Raw genomic sequence first — 23,535 nt, 5'->3', positions numbered from 1 at the left:
TAGTGGTTAAGCGCTTGCCTGTGAATCCTAAGGACCCCGGTTCAAGGCTCGGTTCCCCAGGTCCCACGTTAGCCAGATGCACAAGGGGGCGCACGCGTCTGGAGTTCGTTTGCAGAGGCTGGAAGCCCTGGCGTGCCCATTCTCTCTCTCTCCCTCTATCTGTCTTTCTCTCTGTGTCTGTCGCTCTCAAATAAATAAATAAATAATTTTTAAAAAACCAAATATTCCAATAAGTAGTCTAAGAAGTCTTCAGGACGTGTGCTCCACACCCTCTACTTGCAAGCCTCTGCCAAGAGTGGACACAGCTTCATGTGGCCACCTTCAAGTTGTCCAAGTCCACGGCAGGGTGCCCAAAGAAAGGGGCAGCATTCTGTCCAGCATGGAGGCCTCTTTCTCTGGAGTCTCCCAGGCCACCATAGACCACGTAACCCAAAGGAAGATCCCTTAAAGCTGCCAAGACAATGTGTGGACTTTTCCTGCCTCCTGTGCATGGTCGGCTGAGTCTCTGATCATTGCCTTTCCAAATGTGGGGCCCTGACACAATTTAAGAAGACCACGAGAAAGGGTTGTGAAGAGTGAAAATTTATGTATATATGAAAATTCAACTTATCTTGATTTTTTTAAGCGTCTTTCAAAGGTTGGAGATGTAGTTCAAGGGTAGAGCGCTTACCTAGCATGTGCCGGGCCCAAGGTTCCATCCTCAGCATTATGATCAGTGAGTTGAAATGAAAAAAGTAAAGATTTCTTTCAAAGCAGGGAGTCATTCTTAGTGACTTCCAATAGGAGGTAGGTGTTTCCTGCTTCAAGGTGGGAAGCAGGATGCAGAGGAAAGAAAGGGGAGACCAACCTGGTCCCTCCTCAGCTCACTGCTCCTTAGCCGAGCTGGGTTCCCCTAAGGGCAGAACCAAGGTAGGAGGAGGCAGAGGAAGAACAGAGGCTGGGAGTCAGTCGAGCTAATGACTGGTGCCTGGAGGGAGGGAGAGCCACCAAGGGCTGGGGCCGTGGGGGCTCCTGGGGCCTGGGACGCTCAGTGATAGGGGAGACTGTGGGCTGCGCACACAGGATGCACTAGGACGACTTGATGTACTTTAAGACCATCGAGTTATGGACTAGAGCATTTCTGGGTGCCAGTCCTTGGAAGCCAGTGGTAGGGTTCAGCTCTGTGACGTGCTCTGGGGCAGGCCACCTTCAACAGGTCTGAGCGGAGGCCCACTCAAGTGAAGATCACCAGCATGGACTTTTCAGGAGACAAGTTTCTGAGCACAGGATGCAGAGCAGGAAGGCGCTCAAGACCATTTCCAAAGCTGTCTCCACGCAGCACCAGCCAACCATCAAAAGGGCTCTGTGGTCAGAAAGCCGGGAAAACGGTGCTCAAGAGATCAGCTTTCTTCCTGTAGCAAGGGGAGGATGTGATATGCTAATGATCTAAAGCTGAAAACACTTGGAAGGTGAGTAGTTTTCATGCATACTGTCGGTGGAACCATCTTGGGGAGACTTGTGCTGGCATCTAGGACACAACTCAGTGTTCCTACATTTTTTTTTAATTAATTATTTATTTATTTGAGAGCGACAGACACAGAGAGAAAGACAGATAGAGGGAGAGAGAGAGAATGGGCACGCCAAGGCCTCCGGCCACTGCAAACGAACTCCAGACGCGTGCGCCCCCTTGTGCATCTGGCTAACATGGGACCTGGGGAACCGAGCCTCGAACCGGGGTTCTTAGGCTTCACAGGCAAGCGCTTAACCACTAAGCCATCTCTCCAGTCCTGTTCCTACTTTTAAAGAAGAAAGCAAAGCCAAGCACAGTGGTGAACACCTGTAATCCCAGTATCCAAGTACCCAATTTCCAGGCTAGGCCAGGCTACACAGCAAGACCCTATTGAAAACTTAGAGAAAGAAAAGGATAAAAGGGAAAGAGGAAGAGGTAGAAAGCCTTGTCTGAGGTCACCTGCTTGCTCAAACCCAGAAGCAGCCTCTGAGCTTTTGATACTCATCAGGCCCACCTGGGCTCAGGTGTTCCACGCTGTCCATTTTTTTCTTTCACAAGACCTCCCTTCCATAGCACCTCGAACTAAATGCCACAAAAGTACACTTCGTGAAAGAATTGCAGCGTGTGTCCCAGTGCCAATCATGTACTGCTTGAAACACAAACACCATGGCTCACTCCAGCACTGGTGTTTGTGCTGGTGAGCTGGATCTGTGGGGGAACTGACAGAACAAGAGAATCTAACCCAAACAGTACACTTGGAAACTCGCTGAAGAATGTCTGCTTCCTAAGACTCAGCAGGCATCTCACTGGGGTTCACAACCAAGGGTCAGACTTAGGAGAGTGTTTTATTGAACTCCCTCCCAAGATGCCTGGTTAGTGAGAATTGTTTAGACTTTGTATGGGTATAATTAAAATATCATCCTGGGGCTGGAGAGATTGCTCAGTGGTTAAGGTATTTACCTGCAAAGCCTAAAGGCCCAGGTTTGTTTCCCCAGTACCCACATAAAGCTAAATGCACAAGGTGGTACTTGCTCTGGAGTTCATTTGCAGTGGCTGGAGGCCTGCCACACCCATGTATTCTCTGTCTCTCTCATAAAGAAATAAATATTTAAAATCTCATACTACCTCTGCTTTCCTCCATCTCTGTATCATCTCAATCATCAAACATAACCACTGATGTTCATTTCTTTCTAAAAATTTATTTATTTCTTTATTTGAGAGAGAGAGAGACAAAGAGGCAGAGAGAGAGCAAGAGAATGGGCACATCAGGGCCTTCAGCCACTGTAAACTAGCTATAGACACATGCGCCACCTTATGCATCTGATTTACATGGGTCCTGGGGAATCAAACCTGGGTCCTTTGGCTTGGCAGGCAAATGCCTTAACCACTAAGCAATCTCTCCAGCCATGATGCTCACTTTTTGCTGCACAGAAACTTCTAAGTCCCTTGTTGCTTCCATCGCAGTCCTCAGATTAGGAATCACTGACTACTAAGATGAAGATCACAAAGAGAAGAAACAAAAGGGCCTAGAAGGTTTCTGGACTGAAGCCAAGGACATAGTAATATGAAAAGAGGAGAGGAGGGCTGGAGAGATGGCTTAGCAGTTAAGCGCTTGCCTGTGAAGCCTAAGGACCCCAGTTCAAGGCTCGATTCCCCAGGACCCACGTTAGCCAGATGCACAAGAGGGCGCACACATCTGGAGTTCGTTTGCAGTGGCTGGATGCCCTGGCATGCCCATTCTCTCGCTCTCTCTCTCTCTCTCTCTCTCTCTCTCTCTCTCTCTCCCTCTTTCTCTCTCTGTCTGTCACTCTCAAATAAATAAACAAAAAAAAAAAAAAAAGGAGAGGAGAGGAGAGGAAGTGCCCACCACCCAAGATGCTCAAGTACGTGTAACAGTTATTGTCTCATTTTTGGGACAAATTACCCAACCAGAAGCAGCTTATATAAAGAAAGGGTTTATTCCCATCTTCCAGGGGATACATCATCATGGCAGGAAAAGCATGGCAGGAGCAGACAGCCAGGCCTCACATCTCCATAGCAGCAAGGATGAAGTAGCAAGGGTGAACCTTGATTATAACTCCCCAAGGTCCACCCCTAGTGACACACCTCCTCTAGCAAGGTTGCATCTCTCAAAGGCTCAACATGCTGAAAATTAAGTATGAGGCTTAATCACAAACACATGAGGCTATGGGGGACATTTCACATTCAAATCACTGTGTGTGATATTCACTGTCAGAGTTCCCCATCCCTCCAGGGAAGCTGTTCAGGAGGAGACAAGGATGTTCCTAAAAGCCAGCTCTTCTTTGCCCCCAGCACTCCCAGTGTTTTCGTCTGTGTGTCCTGGAGGATTAAGAAGGCTGGTTTACCCTTGCAAGAAGACGCTCTCCCGTGACTCCCAGGCAACCTTAAGCACTCTTCCTCAAGATCACCAGGGATAAATGGTGTCATTTAAATGAGATGTTCCCCCTAGCCTCCAGTGCTCTGAATACTTGGTCCCCAGCTGGTGGCAGTTTGGATGGTGGAGCCTTAATAGAGGAGGTGTGTTGTTGGGGTGAGCTTGGGGTATCATAGTCCAGTTTACTCCTTGCCACAGATCAGCTCACTCTTGCTGCTGACTGCCAGCCATGACAAAATGTGATGCCCAATCTCTATCCTACCATCCTTCCCCTGCCATGATGGAGCTTCCCCTCAAGACTGTCAGACAAAATAAGCCCTTTCCTCCCATCAGCTACTTTCTCCAAGGTAAGTCCTCAGCACTCATTCATTGCCTTCCTCCGCATGGTTGTATTCTAGTGGCATGAGGCAACAACAGACAACAGATAAATGTCCTGAGCTGACTCCTAACTCCTATCCACTGTTAGCTATGTGTCACCGAAGTGAGCTCTGTAGTACACCTTCTCTCAGATTCCCAGGGGCCTCACAGGTTAATAGAGTCAGTGCAACTCTCACCATATGCTGGTTTTAACACAATCAATATAACACAGTGATACAGTGAGACAGTTAATAATAATGGTATTATTTTTAAAAGTGCTGAACACATACACTTTAGTGTAATCACCACAAAAAGTGATCATTATGTGAGGTCATACATACATATGTTAATTAGCTCATTCTACAATGTGTACTTATTCCAAACCATCATGTTGTACAGAAACATACACAACTTGTATTTGTATATTTTAAAATAGAATTACATTTTAAAAACACAGTCAAGTACAATTATACATTGGTGTTTTGAGAAGGGTGACCTGAGTTGATTTTGTCACCCTTCAGGCATATACTTAGATGATGTCCCTTCTACACACCTAAGCTTTGGGATATAAACTGTCATGTGCTCAGTCTATCAGCTGCCTGAATGTCATGAGGTGGCACACGACTGACCTAGTGCAAATGCATAGGGTAGGTGCTATTATAATCCCCGCTGTAGAGATGAAGAAATTTAGGCACTAGAGTTTATGGGTCCCCGCCCCCCACCCCCCGCCAGGGCTAGCGAGGAATAGGCAGGCTTCAAATCCTGGCAGTTTGGCTACTGGGCCTGTGTTCCCAACTATTTGTCATTCTGTCTTTCTAGGACTGTGTGTTGAATAATCAAGCAAGGCCATCAATCAAAGGGTCTCAGAGTTCCTACTTCATCTTACTCTTACACCAAAACCATTCCCCACGGGCACTGGGTGTGGCTCAGCAGTACTGTTCTGGCTCCAGCTTGAGGCCCTGGATTTGGTCCCAACACCAAAAAGAGATGGGGGAGGAGCAAAGGGGGGAAAAAGAGAAGAAAAGAAAAACAAAACAAAACTTGGCCCTAGGGTTGGGAAGGAGAAGCAGAAGAAAAATGACAGCCCTGTGTGGAGCTGTCACCACTAAAGTGACGACAGTCCACATAGGAAACAGTGTAGGCAGACATCTCTAGGTACAGATGTCACCAGCAGCGTGGGCTGCATTTCAACTGATACTTTCTTCCCTGCACTTTTCTGCATTTCGTATGTTTTAATTGACAGTAAGAATGATTTGCTTTTACAAAAACAAACAAAAAAAAAAAAACTTTTGAAAAGATCAGATTTAATTCCTTTTCTCAGGGATTTACCATCAAGTTAAGGCAATGTTCCAAAAGCTAATGTGCAGGCAGGGGTAAAAAAAAAAAAAAAAAAAAAAAAAGCCCCCCATCCTGAGCACCCCCGCCCATCCTGAGATGATGTAGGAGACTCGTGCAACAGGTAGACGCCTGGCTTGCAGGGTGGACCGCAAACCCTGAGCTCCAGGGTGCGGAATTTTTAGAAGCTGAGTCAAGTAAAACATCAGCTTTGGTGTCTCATTGTTTTTATTGAACTAAAAATGTCCAAAATAGCACCTCACTCTCCATCTCTTTTCTCATGAGCCAGAAAATTGCACAGTGCACACTCGGGACGTTTCTTGGGAAGATCTGGGTGTGGTGAGTGGGGTGAGGCCAGGCCCGGCTCAGCTGTGGGAGAAGCAAGGCGTACACACGACTCCCTCAAAACCAAAACACAGCAGAAGAGGTTCTGGGAACGAAAACCACAGGTGAGTCAGCACGTGGGGGGCGGGGGGGGGGTACAGGATAGGACATGTGGTCGAGGCCTTCATCCCACTCCCAGCACTTGAAAAGCACATTCCAAAGGAGAAACAACTCTCCGTACCCCAGGTGGGAGGCAGTGGGCCCAAGTCACAGGAGACCGCAGAGGAGTCTAACACAGTCCTGGTACACCGGCTCACTACCCCTAAGACTGACAAGGTTCAAGCAAGCCTCAATCCAGAAGCCAGCTTCACTTAGAATTGTGAAATATCTGACCCTGTAGAGAACTAGCCAGCAAGGGGCCCCTCCTCCAGCAGTGCCAGTTCCATGAATATATAGCCACATGATACTTCTGTCATCAACAGGTTAGTAAAATCCATTGATCCCTAAGTCTCAATTTCCATAATAGTAAATGCCATGCTTAAAGGTTTTAAAAGAAAGCTATGTGTCGGCAGTGAGGGAAGGGAGATGAGTAGGTAAAAGAGGAGACTTTAACTCAGAAAAATGGGTCAGGGCCGCACCCCTGTGCAGCACTAAGAATGAATCAGTGTGAATGACTCCTGAGCACTTGTTCGGTGTCTGGCGCTAAGCTGACTCTATAAGAATGATCTCATTTGTCCTCGGTGAACTCCTAACTTACTCTTTTTTTGCTGTTTTGTTTTGTTTTTCAAGGCAGGGTCTCACTGTAGATCAGGCTGACCTGGAATTCACTATGTAGTCTCAGGCTGGCCTCGAACTCATGGCGATCCTCCTACCTCTGCCTCCCAAGTGCTGGGATTAAAGGCGTGTGCCACCACACCTGGCCTAACTTACTTTCTATTGTCAGCCCTGCTGAGAAACCTGAGTGCCAGGTGAGTCGCAGAACTAGAACCTGAGCCCAGGCAGCTGGCCGGGGGTCTTCACAACTCCATTGTCCTGAAATGTCTCGGCACACTGCCACATCCTGATGTCAAGGGAACACAGAAAGAGCCAAATGAATGTCCAGGCTTAACACAGGGCAAAATCCAAGTTGGAGTAACATCTCAACAACAGGTTTCTTTGCTCCAAAATGTAAAGGCTGGCATAGAGGTGGACCGTGCAAGGAGTATTCCATGGTCCTTCCTACCCAAATGCCACCTGAGGTGCTCATGGGCTTGGCTAAAGATAAAACTGGGCTAGGGAGATTTCCCAATGGTTATGTGCTTGCTGCACAAGCATGAGAGTATGACAGTGGACCCCCAGCACCCATGCGACATGCTGAGCATGGTGATAAACACCTATAAACCCTGTGTTGGGGGGCAGAGATGAATGAATCCCTAGGGCTTGCTTGTTTAGTAGAATTAGTTGACTGGATGCCATCTGCAGGTTCATAGGGAGTATACGTTAGGAAATGCTGGCGTGCCCTGTGCCCAACCCCGGCTGTGTTCCTGGCTCCTCCATGACAAAGCGGGATCCACAAGCCTGAGAGCAACAGCCACTTATGGCTCCAATCACATCATGGGGGGGGGTGTCTGCAATTGTCCCCACTTTCATGCTGAGCATTACCAGCCCTGCTGTCACCTGCTTGGGGTTTTGCAGCTCCAAGTCCCTGGTGAAGGAGGGCAGAGGGCAGCCATTTCCTGCAGACACAAGCCCTCGACCCGGGCCCACGGACCCTTGCAGGACCTGGAGGCAGCGCAGTGCTGTGCGTGTTATTTTATTGACAGGTGCAACATTTTTTTGTAAAACTTTATTCAGCTTGTAAAACCCCATGTTGCAAACGCATGCTTGGAGCAGTGAGGGAAGACAGATGCTGTCCCTGGACAGGATCAGCAAGGACCACCTCTGGAACTGATGGAGACCCCCTGGGCCAAGATCCAGGCAGACCAGCAGGCTTGGTGACCATGGAAGTGTGATGGCTACTGCCACCCATGGCGCCCAGCTAGTGATGCTGCCATCCTTGGCAGTCTGGGTGTCCTTGCTCTGGAGGCCACCAGCCCCCAGGACGGCCATGGTTGTAGCTCCACACACAGTAGTTCAGCATGGTGGCAGAGGCCAGCCAGGCCAGGGAGGGATAGAGCAGGTGGACAACTGGTGGGCTCACCCAATGCCAGGCCATGGTCATGGCGGTTGCTGTCCCACTGATGAGCAGAAGGTCTGCCAAGGCTCAACCCATCTGCCAGGTGCCAAAGAAGATGGGGGTCATGTCCAGTTCCAGGCCAGCTGACCAGTATAGAGACCAAGAGAACCACAGCCTCCTCTGTGACCCCCCCCCCCCCAGCTTTTTCCAGAACATGTAAGAACCACACCTCATAGCTGAATACAACGTGCCCCAGACAGGAGCCAGGGCCCAGCGGGGCAGATGCCGAGAGGGCTTCTGCAGGCTTGCATACCAATGTAGGGACTCGCCATGCACAAAGCAGGCACCCATGAGGACCCCAGGCTGGGCACGTGTGAAGCGCACGGCAGGCCCCCAGAGTGGAGACATGATGGCTGCTGAGGCTGCTGCTCCAGAAAGTTAGACTGTGGGGAAAGCTCCGTGAGGGCAGGAGAAAACAGTGGGCATCAGCAGCGGATGGACTTCACCTCCTGGCCAACATCAGGTGGACAACAGCAGCAGAAGGGTGTGCCTGACAGAAGCTACACTTTTTTAAATTTTTATTTATTTATTTGAGAGAGAAAGAGGCTGGCAAGAAGAGAGAGAGAGAGAGAATAGGTATACCAGGGCCTCCAGCCACTGTGCCACCTTGTGCTTATATGGGTCCTGGGGAATTGAACCTGGGTCCTGTGGCTTTGCAGGCAAATGCCCTATCTACTAAGCCATCTCTCCAGCCCCAGAAGCAGCACTTTTATTGGGCTCTCAGAGCAGCCACCTCTGGTTTGGCAGATGAATAGAAGAGGAGGAGGAAAGAGGCCCAGGGCTCAGCTCTCCTCAGGCTCCCCAGCAAGGTACAGAAGTGTCACCGCGTACATGAGCATTAAACTGTCGGCACCTGGGGGCTCATTTTTGGCAGTTCTGGTGGCAAGGGATTCCCTGATGTTAGGCCAGGCTTACAAGGGTATCTCACCCAGGCAAACATGGACACAAGCTGGGCTGCTGTGTATTCTCTTTATTCTCATGCTAATGATTATTTTTCTAGATTTATTTTGGGGGAGAGGGAGGGTTTCGAGATAAGGTCTCGCTCTAGCCCAGGCTGGGCTGGAATTCACTATGTAGTCTCAGGCTGGCCTTGAATTTACAGCAACCCTCCTACCTCTGCCTCTTGAGTGCTGGGATTAAAGGCAGCTGGCCTTTCTAGATTTTTTTTAAGTATCCAAACAAAAGATAAGTCCTTAGAGGAGCCATCCAAAAGTCTGCACAGATATACTAGGGTGTGGGCACCCACAGTTGTTATCCTGTTACTCGAACTGTTCTGGGTGAGGCCGCCAGTCTTGTGGCCTCAAGTGCCCAGAGGCAGGGATTTGGACCTGGTAGAGAGAAGCCAAGGGAGGTGGAGCCAGGATGGTGTGGGCAGAGAAGGTTGGGCAAGGCTGATGGCAGAGGCTGCCACCCTGTTCTCAGGGCATGAAGGAAGGGTGGGGAGAGCACCTCCAGGTCCGCTCTGCTGAACTGCTTAGGCCTAGCTGCATGGCCAAACCCTCCCCTCCAACACCCACTTATTCCTGTCTTAGGAATTAATTACTCAATCGCTGCAGGCAGACTACAGCAGCGAGAAGAAGGCCGCCGGCACTTTGTGGAAGCCTGCAGAGCAAAACAAGCTGCGTTTGATGCCGGAGAACAGAGGAGACCCTGGGGGACGGGCGCGATGGGCCAAGCTCGCCGCGTTCGGAGCACGTGGCGGCGCCGCCCTGCGTGCTGGCTGGGAAGCCGCCGCAGCGGAGAGCAGAGCGCGGGGAGGCTGCGGCGGCGCGTGAGACCCGCTGCGCAGCGCTGAGCTGTGCCCACTGGTCACTTCGCACTGTTTCCATCGAAGTCCAAGAGAGTAAGCCCATACATGACTAAAACCAAAAGGAAGCGTAACATGAGAAAGCATCTGAAAATACAGGGGGAGTGGAGGGTCTCAAGATGCCGCTGACGGTCTTTGTTGCTTCATTCCAGGTGCTACTCTTTGAAATGTGAAAAAGAAAAAAAATCTTCAAAAACTGCTTCCCTAGAAGTAAAGGAGTTTTGTACAATTGAGAGCCAATTAAGACTGAACAGTAATGACTTGGAAGTGGAAGGAAGAGTCGCTATCAGAGCCAGGGACGAGTGGGGGTGGGGAGGGGATGGTAGCAAGACAGGCCTGGGGTTGGACAGGAGAGGGGCTTCTAAGCCCTCCTGCGCGGCCGGGCAGCTATGAGTGGCCGCAATTAACTGTATATCTCAAAATAGCAAGTAGCGTGGATTTTGAACATTTTTTAAAATTTTTGTTTATTTATGAGAGAGAGAGAATGGGCACACCAGGGCCTCTTGTGGCTGCAAACAAAGCTGGATACATGCACTACTTCGTGCTTCTAGCTTTACATGGGGGCTGGGAATTGAACCTAGGCCATCAGGCTTTACAAGCAAGCACCCTTAACCACTGAGCTAACTCTCCAGCCCATTTTGAACACTTCTAACACAAAATAAATGATAAATATCCAAGGTAAAAGGGCTGCTAACTACCCTGTTCTAAACATTACACTATTAGACACTTTTCTCATTGCTGACAAGCAAGAAGGACAGGCTTGCTTTCATTCGTGGTTGGGGGGACACTGTCCATCCCAGAGGGCAAGGCATGGCGGTGGGGGCACGGGGGAGCTGCCTGCACTGTACCCGAAGTCGGGAAGCAGAGAGCTGAGCTCTGACTCTCCACCTGCTTCTCCTCTGCTTCTTTTCCCCACACTCAGGGTGGGTCTTCCCTTCTTAGGTAAACCTCTCTGGAAATGACTTTACAGTCATAGCAAATTCTAAATCCAGTCACGCTGACAGTTGAGATGAACCATCACACATACTGTATACATGTACTGAACTGTCACACTGTATGCCATAAAACATGCAGTTACTAGACGTCAGAATACAAAAGGTATAATTAAAATTTATTACAGGCTGAGGAGAGGGCTCAGTGAGTAACGTGCTTGCCATGTGTAAGCATGGGGACCTGTGTTCAGATTCCAGTATCCCAAAACCCAGATTCCTGGGCGACATACTCATGTAAAATACTAGCTGTGGGCGCACACACCTGTAATTACATTTCTGGGAAGTGGAGACAGGCAGACCCCTAGGCTCATTGGCTAGTTTGAGCTGAATCCGAGAGACCCTGTCTTGAAAAATATGGTAGAGACTAAGGAGAATATCCAACATCAACCTCTGGCCTACACACACACACACACACACACACACACACATGAGCACTGGCATACACACATGCACACACACCTCACACACATACGTATATCTAAAAGCTTAGTTTTTAAAAAGTTAACAATAGCAAAGCCCATGATGAAAGAAACCTGCCCTCAGCCAGAGTGTAAATCAGGAACTAATGCTGCCTTGTTGGGGATGGAAGGCAGCAGGGAGGACTTGACATTGTAAGAATGTATCTCTTCATGTCAGGCTTACCAGAAGTTTAGGAGTAGGATGAGGCTTTCGTTTGGTAGGGTATTTCAAAGGGAAAGACCATGTACATGTTATATAATCAATTAGGTCTTCAAGAATGTCTGGAAAAGCAAATTAACTAAAAAATTTAAGTTCTTGGGCTGGAGGGATAGCTCAGTGGTTAAGGTGCTTGCCTGCAAAAACTAAGAACACAGACTCAATTCTCCAGGACCCACATAAAGCCAGATGCACAAGGTGGTGCATGTGTCTGGAGTTCGTTTGCAATGGCTACAGGCCTAGGCACCCATTCTCCCTCTCTCTCTCTCTCTCTCTCTCTCTCTCTCTCTCTCTCTCTCTCTCTCTCCCCTTCTATCTACCTCTCTCTCAAATAAATAAATAAATAATTTTTTAAAAATTAAAGTTCTTTAATTTCAATCTTTCATTCCCAATACACCCAATGATTTGGTATGCAACTTCCCAGAGCTACGTATTGTATGCATGTGAAATTGTTAAAAAAATTGCTACACACATCATTCCATCACGTCTTCTTTTTGTGTGTATGTGTAGGTTGTGTGCATGTGAGTATGTGTCCTCGTATGTGTGTGGAGGTCAGAGGTAGATGTCTGGTGTCTTCCTTGATCACTCTCCACTTACTCTTTGAAACAGGGTCTCACGATGAACCTAGAGTTCAGCAGTTCTGTTAGACTAGCTAGCTAGTGGTCATAAGAGGCTCTTTGTTTCTCTCTCCCCACAGCTGGGAGTGAGGCATGCAGAATCAGGACAACGGGCGTTTTACGTGGTGTGGGGATCTGAACTCAGGACTTACTGTTTACATGACTTTAGCTATGGGATCATCTCCCCAGCCCTGCATTCTTAATGTAACAATTTGTCATAGATATCATTTGATAAAAAGCTTTTTTAGCTTTTATTTGCAAGTAGAGAGAGAAGAGAGACAGAGAGAATGGTCACGCCAGGCATCTAGCCCCTGCAAATGAACTGCCTGTGCATGCACCACTTTGTACATCTGGCTTTCCATGGGTACTAAGGAATCAAATTCAGGTTGTTTGTCTTTGTAGGCAAGTACCTTAACCACTGAGCAATTTCTCCAGCCCAATAAAGAAACTTTTTTAAAGTACATGAACTCCAGTTTCTAAAGGATTTTATGTGACTCAGCTATAAAATATTCAACTTCATGGATAGCTAAATGAAAAAAGATAGCAAACAGGTAGAAAAGAATGCTTTAGAATTAGGACCTACCTATACAAGATCTGCACAATGAGGGGGGAAATGATAACATCAAAATAGAAGGACCTAGGTTCAATTCCCCAGGACCCAGGTAAGCCAGATGCACAAGGTAGCGTATGCATCTGGAGTTCATTTGCAGTGGCTGGAGGCCCTGGTATGCCTATTCTCAATGCCCCCCCCTCAAATTAAATAAAAATAAAAAATAAAAAGCTTAAGAAGTGAAACTGGCAAGATTTCTCAGTGGTTAAAGACACTTGCTTATAAACCTAATGGCCTGGGTTCGATTCTCCAGTACCCACATAAAACCAGATGCTCGAAGTGATTCATTCATCTGGAGTTCATATGCAGTGGCAGAAGGCTCTGGTGTACCCATGTTCTCTCTGACGACCTCTTTCTCTCTGTCTCTCTCTATCTCTCTAAAATAAATTATTAAATATTTAAAGAGAAAATAAGAATAAAAACTTAAAAAGAAAGAAATATTCCCAGTTGCCATTGCTGTTTGGATCTAGAGGCATCGGGATAACAGTAGGGTTACCAGGGCTCTAGCTTCAGCAGTTGCTATGTGACCCTGTATCATGGTCAGGCACACTTGGGGTCCAGATGGAGGTGCAGGTTTCTGCTGCTTCCCAGTGGATGTGTAAAACTCCACGTCACACAATCCCCAGTCACCACCTTCCATCCCGGGCTCCCACAGTTGCCCTCTCATGGGGAAAGAGAAAAAGGTCTTCTTTTGTTCCTGTGCCCCCTCCCCACTTTGATGTGGCTGAGGGAGGCAGGGATGCCTTTGCCTTGATCTGGCCTCAGGGCGGAGTCAACCACAATGCGGTCATGCCGCCAGAATTCAACTCATCTTCACAGAGTGCCTGTGCACTGTTCAGTTCAAAGGCCTGCTTTGTAGCATTGAGTCATATTTCAAAAATTCTCCTGTCTCTCTCTCTCCCTCTCTCTCTCTGTCTCTCTCTCTCTCTCTCTCTCTCTCTCTCTCTCTCTCTCTCTCTCTCTCTCACTGTGTGTGTGTGAGAGAGAGAGAGAGGAGAGAGACAGACAGAGACAGAGGCTCCAGGAGTGGGGAAGGGAGAGAAATCAGTCCTATTATATTGCTCACACTAGGTGCTGCATTCTCCCTGCAGAGGAGGGAATAGCTATATTAGGTGCCGGCCCATCTCCATCCCTTCCCCATCCCTTCCAGGACAATGTGTGCCACTGAGCTCTTCCATAATGTGAATAAGCTCATGTGCCCACAAGAGAGTGCATGGTTGGCTAGAAACAGAGCTCCTGGTGAAAGAACTACACCAAGGAAGGCTGCAGTTAAAGGCAAGGAAACACTTCACGATTGCAGTCCTGAGAAAGAGAACCAAGTCTGCCCAGGGCGGCATGTTGCATGACTCTGGTATTTGATGATGGAGCTGGATGGTCCCACGCTAGGCTCAGAGTCTGCCTGTGAACTTGAGTTGCGGTGGCCCACCCACTGGCCCCGTGCCTTTGCCCCAAACACCCAGTTGACTCTTCTAACTCTGCGTGGAGCCCTCATTCTCCACAGTTCACCTAGATAGCTCCAGGTCAAGCCCCAAACTTCTAAGCCATAGAAACATAAAGCTCAGAGACCTTGGCAATAATCCCAAGATTCCTCAGTTAAATATTTATTACAGGAGTTATTTTTAATGTTTGGTTAATGGTTTCAGAAAAAAATAAGAACCATTTCTGTGTGTGTATGCACATACATGTATACACATCATACGCATTCCTGTGTGTGCAAGCCAAAGGACAGCCTGCTGTACAGGCACACCATCTTCTCTGAAACAGGGCCTCTCACCAAACTGGAACTCCCTAAGTGGGCTAGACTGTCTTCTCAGAAAGTTCCAAGAATCCTTCTATCTCTATCTCCCTAGCACTGGAATTCAAGCATAGGACCTCATGATTTTAAGGCAAATAGTTTACCAACTGATCTATCTTCCCACCCAAAAGCCACTTTAAAAAATTTAATTTGTGTATTAATTTCTTTTATTTATTTGAGAGAAAGAGGCAGAGAGAGAGAGAGAAAATGGGCAAGTCAGGACCTCTAGCCACTGAAAACGAACTCCAGACACATGCGTCACCTTGTGCATCTGGCTTACATGGCTCCTAGGAAATCAAACCTAGGTACTTAGGCTTCATAAGCAAGCACCTTAACCACTAAGTCATGTCTTCAGCTCACAAAGAGCCACCTTAAAAAAAACTGTTATTCAATATACATTACACCTCAGTAATGCTACTTTTAATTTTTTTTTAGACAGGGTCACATGTAGCCCAGGCTGGCCTCCAACTCAGTATGTAGCCGAGGATGATCCTGAATTCCTAGTCTTCCTGCCTCCACCTCCAAAGTGTGCATTGCCTTGCTTGGCCTGTGGGGTGCTGGGGATCCAACCCAGGGCCTTGTGAATGATAGGCAGTCACTCTATCCACCGGACCACAACCCTAAGCCCACCAAGAAACACCTTAAAAAAACACTTTTAAAAGTCCTTAGAAAAACAAGCAGCATTTGGAATGCTGTGTCCCTTCTCCTCCTCTACCTATGCACCTCCAAACCTCACGCTGTTCCAAGCTGTAAGGACCCCATAAAAAAGCGGACTCTGGATTTCTCCATTCAGAAAATACTATGACCCTGGGTTTTCATTCTTGGTTCTTATTTTACAACTTTGGGGTAAATTTTTACATTGTATATTTCTCCCATTTGCCTCGATATCTCTAGGATTTGGCTAAGGGAAACAAGTTTTCCATGTTAGCTGTAAGAGAAAAGTGAAGGCCCACAGAGATAAGTAGTTATCTGTAAGTTCAGGATAATCTGTATGCAGGGCTGGGGAAACACTCTCAGGACAGCCAGGAGTCTAGCAGAAGTCTGGAACTTCCATGGCACCAAACCTTCCACCCAATACACTTTCCCTATACATACAGAGCATCAGTAAGCGTTGTAAGTTTATGAATAGTTAATAACAGGTAATAATTAGAACAATTATAAGAACATGCTGAACTTGGACTGGAGCGACGGCGCAGTGGGCAGGAGCACTTACCATTCTTAGTCTAAGAGGGCCTGATTTTCTAGCTCCCAAGTCAACAGTTAGCAGCAGCTACCCATGCCTGTCACTGCAGTCCTGTGAGGAGCAGAGATCAGAGTCACCACGGCTCGTGACAACAAAACCTCTGGGTGCAGAGAGAGACTCCATTTCAGTGAGACACCCAGGTGAGCAATGTAGGAAGACATTCGGCATTCTCGGCTGGCCTCCATGTGTGCACATGGAATGCATGCACACACACACACACACACACACACACATGCACGCACACATGTGAACACATACACAGACCACACCACACATACTACACATGCAAATTAAAAAAGAATATGCTAAACTTAAAAAGTTACTAAGTGGGCTATAGAAATGGCTCAGTGGATAAAGAGCTCGCTGTGCAACTCTTGAGCACCTGAATTTGGATCTCCAGAAGCTGTGGCAGGCTTCTGCAAACCCCAGCATGCTGGTGGCAAGAAAGGAAGCAAAGACAGGAGAATTTCCCAGAAACTGGTGAACAGAACAAATAAAGTGAGCAACACAGACCCTGCCTCAAGTGAGGTGGAAGGGAAGGACTGACCTGAAAGCTGTCTTCACAAACACACACACACACACACACACACACACACACACACACACACACTCACTGTATTAAATAAACAAATTTCAAAAGGTTATTTAAGACATGAATTATTTGCTTCTTGTATTTTCTATTCCGTATTTTCAGACTGCCATTGGCCTTGATGACTGAATCACAGAAAGCACAACTGTGGATCAGGAAGGACACTGTGCAAAGCCAGGGCTGGGCCAGAACCAAGGTTACTGGAGGGGACACCAGTGAGAGAAGAGACATGTCGGACAGCAGGTGAACCTGGCTCGGCCTTGCACCACAGGATGGTGGTACCAAACAAGAACCCACCTTCTCTTGGTGGCCCTTGTCCGGCACACCCTGCTCCACATCTCCTCAGGCCAGCTTAGAACCTTCAGGCAAGGTGGGGGAGGTGCCCTGGCAGGACATGCCCCCAGGCTTGATTCTAGACTTGGCAGCATACAGGCCAGGACTTGTTTGCGAATCCCATTTGTAAGGCTTTAAAAAAACAATTTATGAAGAGCAAACAGGAAGTGCATGTGCTGGCCTAACTTGAATCCACACAGCAGCTCTCTTTATCCTGCCCCGCACCCTTTGCAAGTCCTCTATGAAGGGTGCAGGCCAAAAATAGAAGCAGAAAAGAACGAACATTATGTCTCTTTCATACAGTTTATGACATCTGACATAGTTTTGTAGATCTGTGAGATTTATTACTCTCCTCCATCAAAGCATCATTTTCTAAACATTAGAAGTTTGGCTCTTGAGCTGGAAGGATGGGTTAGCAGTCAAGGCACTTGCCTGCGAAGCCAAAGACCCAGGTTCAATTCCCCAGGACCCACATAAGCCAGATGCAGAAAGTGGCGCATGTGCCTGAAGTTTATTTAACATGGGTGGAGGATCTGGCACACTCATTCTCTCTCTCTCTCTTTCAAGTAAGTAAATAAAAATAAAATATTTTAAAACCTTATTTTTATTTTGTTTATTTGAGAGCAAGAGAGAGAGAAAGAGGCAGAGAAAGGGAGAGAGAATGGGCATGCCAGAGCCTTAAGCCACTGCCAACAAACTCCAGATGCATGTGCCCCTTGTGTATTTGGCTTAAGTGGGTCCTGGAGAGTCAAACCGGGATCCTTTGGCTTTGCGAGCAAACACCTTAACCACTAAGCCATCTCTCCAGCCCCAAAATAAAATATTTTAAAAAGAAGTATGGGGCTGGAGTGATGGCTTAGCAGTTAAGGATGTTGCTTGAGAAGCCTAAGGACCCAGGTTCAATTCCCCAGTACCCATGTAGGCCAGCTGCACAAGGTGGCATACATGTCTGCAGTTCGTTTGCAGTGACTGGAGGCCCTGGTGCACCAATTCCCCCCCACACACTCTCTCTCAAATAAATAAATAAATAAAACTATTAGGGCTGGAGAGATGGCTTAGCAGTTAAAGCACTTACCTGTGAAGCCTATGAACCCAGGTTGTATTATCTAGGTCCCATGTAAGCCAGGTGCACAAGGTGGTGCATGTGTCTGGAGTTTGTTTGCATTGGCTAGAGGGCCTGGCGTGCGCATACTCTCCCCCACTATCCATAATAAATAAATTTTTAAAAACTTAAAAATAAAATAAAATATTTTAACCAGAAGGTTGGCTCCCAGACTGCTATATAGAACTAAGCCCTGTCACTGAAGGCGAGAGCCAGTGGTGGAAGAGCTGATAGTGACAGCGTTTGTGTGACTCTGTAGTAAATTGCTAAAATGCATATGAACCTGGCTAATGTTCTATGGTACAGTAAAACTATAAAGTTCATGTCATCGTTTCATCCACTCAAATCATTTGTATTTCTACTGGACAAAATTTCATTGATTATCTTCTACCAGTTAGCGCGCAGCTCCAGGCAGGTCTGAATCCTAACGACAGTGAACAGCACATTTTTAAAAAAGGCATTCTCCTGGGGGGTTAAATAATCATTGAATGGACCTTCTAGGCAATGCTCTAATGAATGGCTTTGGATATAGATGAAGTTGTATTTTTTTAACACATTATGGGCTCCTTTCTAGTAATTTGGACAGCATCCAGCAAGTCAGCAATGATGCCTGAGTTATAGCTTCATGACCAAAAACGGTGTGACTACAAACACACAGATAGCAGATAACCACCGCTGTGCAAATGGCCTACATATTGAAGAGTGTGAGCTGAAGTTCCCCAAGGAAGCTGCGTTTAGCGGGGAGCTGGGAGGACAGCTCAGCAGAGGAGTGCTCATGCCCGGGGTCCAGGCCCGTCGTCACCATGCATACGTATTATATATGTATCTATCCTCCAGGCAACTTGGTCTTGGCTCGCTAGAACATCATGATTGCAAAGAGACAAAATGTAATTTGTGAGCCAGAATGGTCTTGGGCTACCTTAGGTCTTTTAATAGCCTTGACTTTTCTATCTGACCTAACATGTTCATGACGAATAGATGAACTTTTCAGAATGTGTCACCAAGGCTTAGAACTCTGCCCTGCCCCAACCCAAAGACTTAGAATATTACAAAACAATGTCTAAACCTTCGAAAGAGATGTCCCCGCTCTGCCATGGCCCATCTTGCCTAATGTTCCCACAAATGTAACTGGAAAATGTGTCAATTTACGACTTTTTTGTTCTGTGGCTATAAAAGTTCATGTGACCCTTCCAGAAGGAACATGTCCCTCAGATTAACTTGAGTCTCTCCTGGGCCATGGTCATTCATAGTTGGCTCAGAATAAATTAATTGTTTTATTTCTTTTCAGATACGGTGGTGGTTTTATTTATTTTTTAAAAAAATTTTTTTGAGGTAGGGTTTTGCTCTAGCCCAGGCTGACCTGGAAGTCACTATGGAGTCTCAGGGTGGCCTTGAACTCATGGCAATCCTCCTACCTCTGCCTCCTGAGTGCTGGGATTAAAGGTGTGTGCCACCATGTCCAGCTTAGGGTGGTCATTTTAAATTGACAAAACAAAGCACAATATTAAATTACTAAATAAAATAACATTAGTTTAGTTGCCATGTACAACTGAGAGCAAAAATTAAAGATATTCAAACACCCAGACATACCTGACACCTTTCTTGGTCCTTATTTTTTAATATATTTATTATTTACTTATGTGTGCATATGTGTATGAGAGAGAGAGTGCACCAGTGCTTCTTTCTACTGCAAAGGAACTCCAAATGCATGTGCCCATGACTTTGTACTGTGTCTTTGTGGGTACTAGGGAACTGAATCCAGGCCATCAGGCTTTGCAAGCAAGCACCTTTAACCACTGAGCCATCTCTCCAGCCCTTGGTCTTTACATTTCATCCATCACAGATAAATTTATCTTGATATCTTTTCACTTAGTGTGAGAGGGTACAAGTGTGTGCCACAGCCCCTGTATCAAGGTCAGAGGACACGCTTGTGTGTTGTGGTGCAGGTGAGGTCCTCATCTTCTGCTTTGTTTGAGGCAGGATCTCACTGATGTTCGTGTCAATCCAGCCAGAGAAGAGCTGGGATTACAGACGTGAGCTGTGTTTGGCTTTATGTGGGTTCTGGGAATCTACCCTCAGTTTCTCACAGATGGGGTAAGTACTTTACAGAGCAATCTACGCAGCTCTCCCACTTGGCTTTAAAGAGAAACCTCAACCCTTCTCTATAGACCAGTCTGTCACCTCAGGCTTAGCCACTGTGTTAAGAGGAAGAACTGAGGAGCTGGGGCAGGGCCTGGCAGGGAGAAGACCAGACCCTAGGAGGGATCTGAAAACATATGGCTACATCAGATGCTGGGTCTGGAGTACAGCCTTTACTTGCCATCTACAATTTGCCAGGCAAGCATCGCTCTCCAGCAAATGTCCAAACCAGAGACCTTTCCCTTTCTCATCCTTCCTTGATGGCCCAGTGGCCGCCTCTGTAATCCATGCCTTTGTCATGCCACACAAGATTACACAGTAACATCCAGTGTTTTCCCATGCCAGGATCTCCAAACACCATCACCAGCACCGACACAACACTTAGCTTAACCAAAAAAACACTTTCTGGACAGCCTCCGAGTGGCAGCCAGCCCTGCTCTAGGTCCTGAGAACAATCAGAAGACAATGAGATCACAAAACAGTTCTTTGCCCCAAGAGCAAAGAAAAAGACAATTAGTCAAAGCAATGCTAAGTGATGATCTATAAAAAGAAAGTTGGACATTGTGGCACACACCTGACATTCCAGCTCTTCAGAGGCTGAGGCAGGAGAATCAGGAGTGGGAGGCTAGCCTGGGCTACATAGAGAGTTTAAAGGAAGCCTAAATAATAAAACACTGTCTCAAGAGGAAAAAAAATTGAAAGAACCAGGCTAGCCATGGACCCCTTTGCACGTGTCTCCCACCAAGCTGGTCCTCTCATGACTCTATGTCTAGGCCCCACCTGCCTTAGAAGGGGGAACCCCTGAAAACACACACACCGCCTGTCCTCCATTCTGTTGTTTCATGATGACTATGTCATCTAAGGCTGAACCTGCCCTCCCTCCAGGGAGGATCCTGAGCCTGTGAGTCCTTGCTTCCCTCCTGCGTGGCGCATCACCTAGCACAGAATGGGCCTTCAGCAGACTGGGTTGCTGATGCTAAAGAGAGCTGTGTGGCAGGAAAGAAGGCCACCCATCATGGTGCCTGAAGCGACAAAGGTTCCTGAGTGATATTGTGTCTGCAGGTAGCTTCAAGAGTGTCTTTAAATAGGATGAGCATTCTCCTTGGAGTATCTGTGCTTAGTGGGTCCTTCCTGTCCCTTCTCCATAGAGGAAAAACATGGCTCTCGACTCAGCTTCCTGTGGCCCACACTGTAATTGGAAGGGCCAGGCGTGGCGGCTCATACCTTCCTTCCCAGCACTCGGGAAGCAGAGGTAGGAAGATCACTGTGAGTTCAAGACCAGCCTGAGACTACATAGTATATAGTGAATTCCAGGTCAGCCTGGGCCAGAGTGACACCTGACCTAGAAAACCAAAGGGGAGAGAGAAAGGTGAGTCCCTTGGGCTCTGTCTGCCACCCCATGAGTCCCCTTCCCACCCCAAGAAGCCCTCCTCGGAAGAATGAGTCTTCCTCTAACTGTAAACTACTCCTAAATGGCATATCCTGTTCGGTATGTTTCAAAATTGAAAGAAAAAGCTTCTCCCACAATTATAGTCATCTTGCAACTAAAGCCCACAGTTTCCAGCTCCTTCTAAGCCTGCTTATTTTGGAAACAGGAAAATCCTGCCATGTCCCAGCATGCTCCTTCCTGGATAAGTGCAGCAGTCACAGTTCGCTGCCTCACTCGCCCAGAGCAGCTGGGACCATGGGACGCAGCACAAACTAGGTGATGTCACATGCTACTGTCTTCTGGAAAGATGAGAAAGCTGCTGTTTCAAGAAAGGCTAAGGCCCAGTAGAGGATTTGGAGGTCGGTGTGGACCTGCCTGCTGGGTGCCAAGACCAACAGAGGTACCAAAGGCAAGCGTGGGGCCTGGGCACTGCACTGGACTGCCCACTGGGCAGATGGCACGGTACCTCAGAGGGTCTTCCAACACTAAGACAGGATCCCCAGTCCCTTCCAAAGAATGAGCTGGTGCCTGCAAGCTTATGATATGACATTTTCTAGCGCCTAGTCATCTCTCGGAATGAAAAACAAACAACTCCCTCACCCCCGCGGCAAGGCATCCATGGAGTAAACGTCACCTAAACTTGACCCTAACCTTGTCATGAGTAAGCTACAGCCTCGAATGCCAGAAAGGACATGACAGGGGAAGAGGGGCTCACAAGAGACCATGCCTGCCATGAGCCTTGCAAGTGCAAGTTGACAAAACTGACTTCCCCCGGAGGCAGCTGAAGGATTCCAAGAGGACCAACTACTTTGCATCTTATGAACACCGGCCTATGAACACTAGTCTCTTCAGGTGAACCAGAATGACTCAGGGGACTGCCAAAACCCAGTGTGCCCCAGCACAGCCAAAGAATGCGTCAATTCTACAGACTTTGTAAGGAATTTCAGTCCAAGGCCAACTCGACAGTTGCTTTGCCCTCATCATAAAAAAGGGGGAGTCAATTTTCACCAGGTGTGAACCACAGACCACTGACCCCAAGCTGAATTTTCAGCGTCAAACCTTCCTGACCCCCAGACACTAGTCATCTTGGATTTAAACTTGACCCTGCCTACTCCTAGCATACATGAGATAAAGGTCAGGCAACTTGACCCTTCAACATGCCTTAAATGTCTCCAATAATTAATCACTTCCCACCAGCTGCAAGACAGCCACAGATGCTCTAATTCTTCTCACCTTCAGGCATTATCTCAACGCAGGATGAACTTGAAACTGTCATTAGAGGCACATGCACAAACTGGTCTATGAGGACTCAAAGGACACGTGACATTCCTGACTCACACGCTCTGTGACAACATGGATATTCCTGACTCACACGCTCTGTGACAACATGGATATTCCTGACTCACACGCACGGTGACAAGGTGGATGCGGCTCCTTCAGGAGGACAATGCAAAGCCCAAAGCTCAAAACTAGGGTCATTTCATCCATAGACAACATGTCTTTTTCCCCAAAGCCCAGTAACAAAATTACATGTGAGATCCTGTCAAATGTCTCTTGAAACCACTGCACAAATAGATCACCATGGAATCCAGAAAGGCCCAGCATGCATTCTGGGCTAAATATGTCCATCTTGATACAATACAGCAGCCATTTGGAAAAGTTTCACGGGATCTTATGAAATTTAGACATCTATCTGCCCTATGGCCCAGGAATCCCACTAGTGGGTATTTTAGCCCAGAACAATGAAAATAGGTGCTCACACAAAGACTTGTGCTTGAATATTTATAGTGGCATTATTCCTAATTGCCCCAAACTGGAAGGAGTTCAAATAGTAACTGGTGGATAGAAAATTCAATGTGGCCCAAGTCTACAAGGGAGTCCTGATTGGCAATCAACAGGGACCCACCACTGTCACAGTGACAAGGACAAGTGTCAAAAGTACTGTGACAAGTGAAAGAAGCTGGACACAAGAGTACACACTGATTCTAGTTATGTGAAGTACTAGAGAAGGAAAAACTATAGTGACAGAAAACATCACTGGGCGGGGCCAAGGGAGAGGGTGTGACTGCAAAGGAAGTTCAAGGGAACT

General features: G+C 47.3%; 1 pseudogene; it reads right to left on the bottom strand.

Annotated features, from left to right (window-relative positions):
* Nucleotides 1–7,917: 7,917 nt before the first annotated feature.
* On the bottom strand, nucleotides 7,918–8,463 carry LOC101618167 (annotated as a pseudogene).
* Between the last annotated feature and the right edge of the window lie 15,072 nt (nucleotides 8,464–23,535).

Source organism: Jaculus jaculus, chromosome 4 (assembly GCF_020740685.1).
Source record: "Jaculus jaculus isolate mJacJac1 chromosome 4, mJacJac1.mat.Y.cur, whole genome shotgun sequence".
In the NCBI taxonomy this organism is placed as follows: Eukaryota; Metazoa; Chordata; class Mammalia; order Rodentia; family Dipodidae; genus Jaculus; species Jaculus jaculus.
The sequence above is the reverse complement of the archived record's forward strand: the minus strand, read 5'-3'. Positions and strand labels throughout refer to the sequence as shown.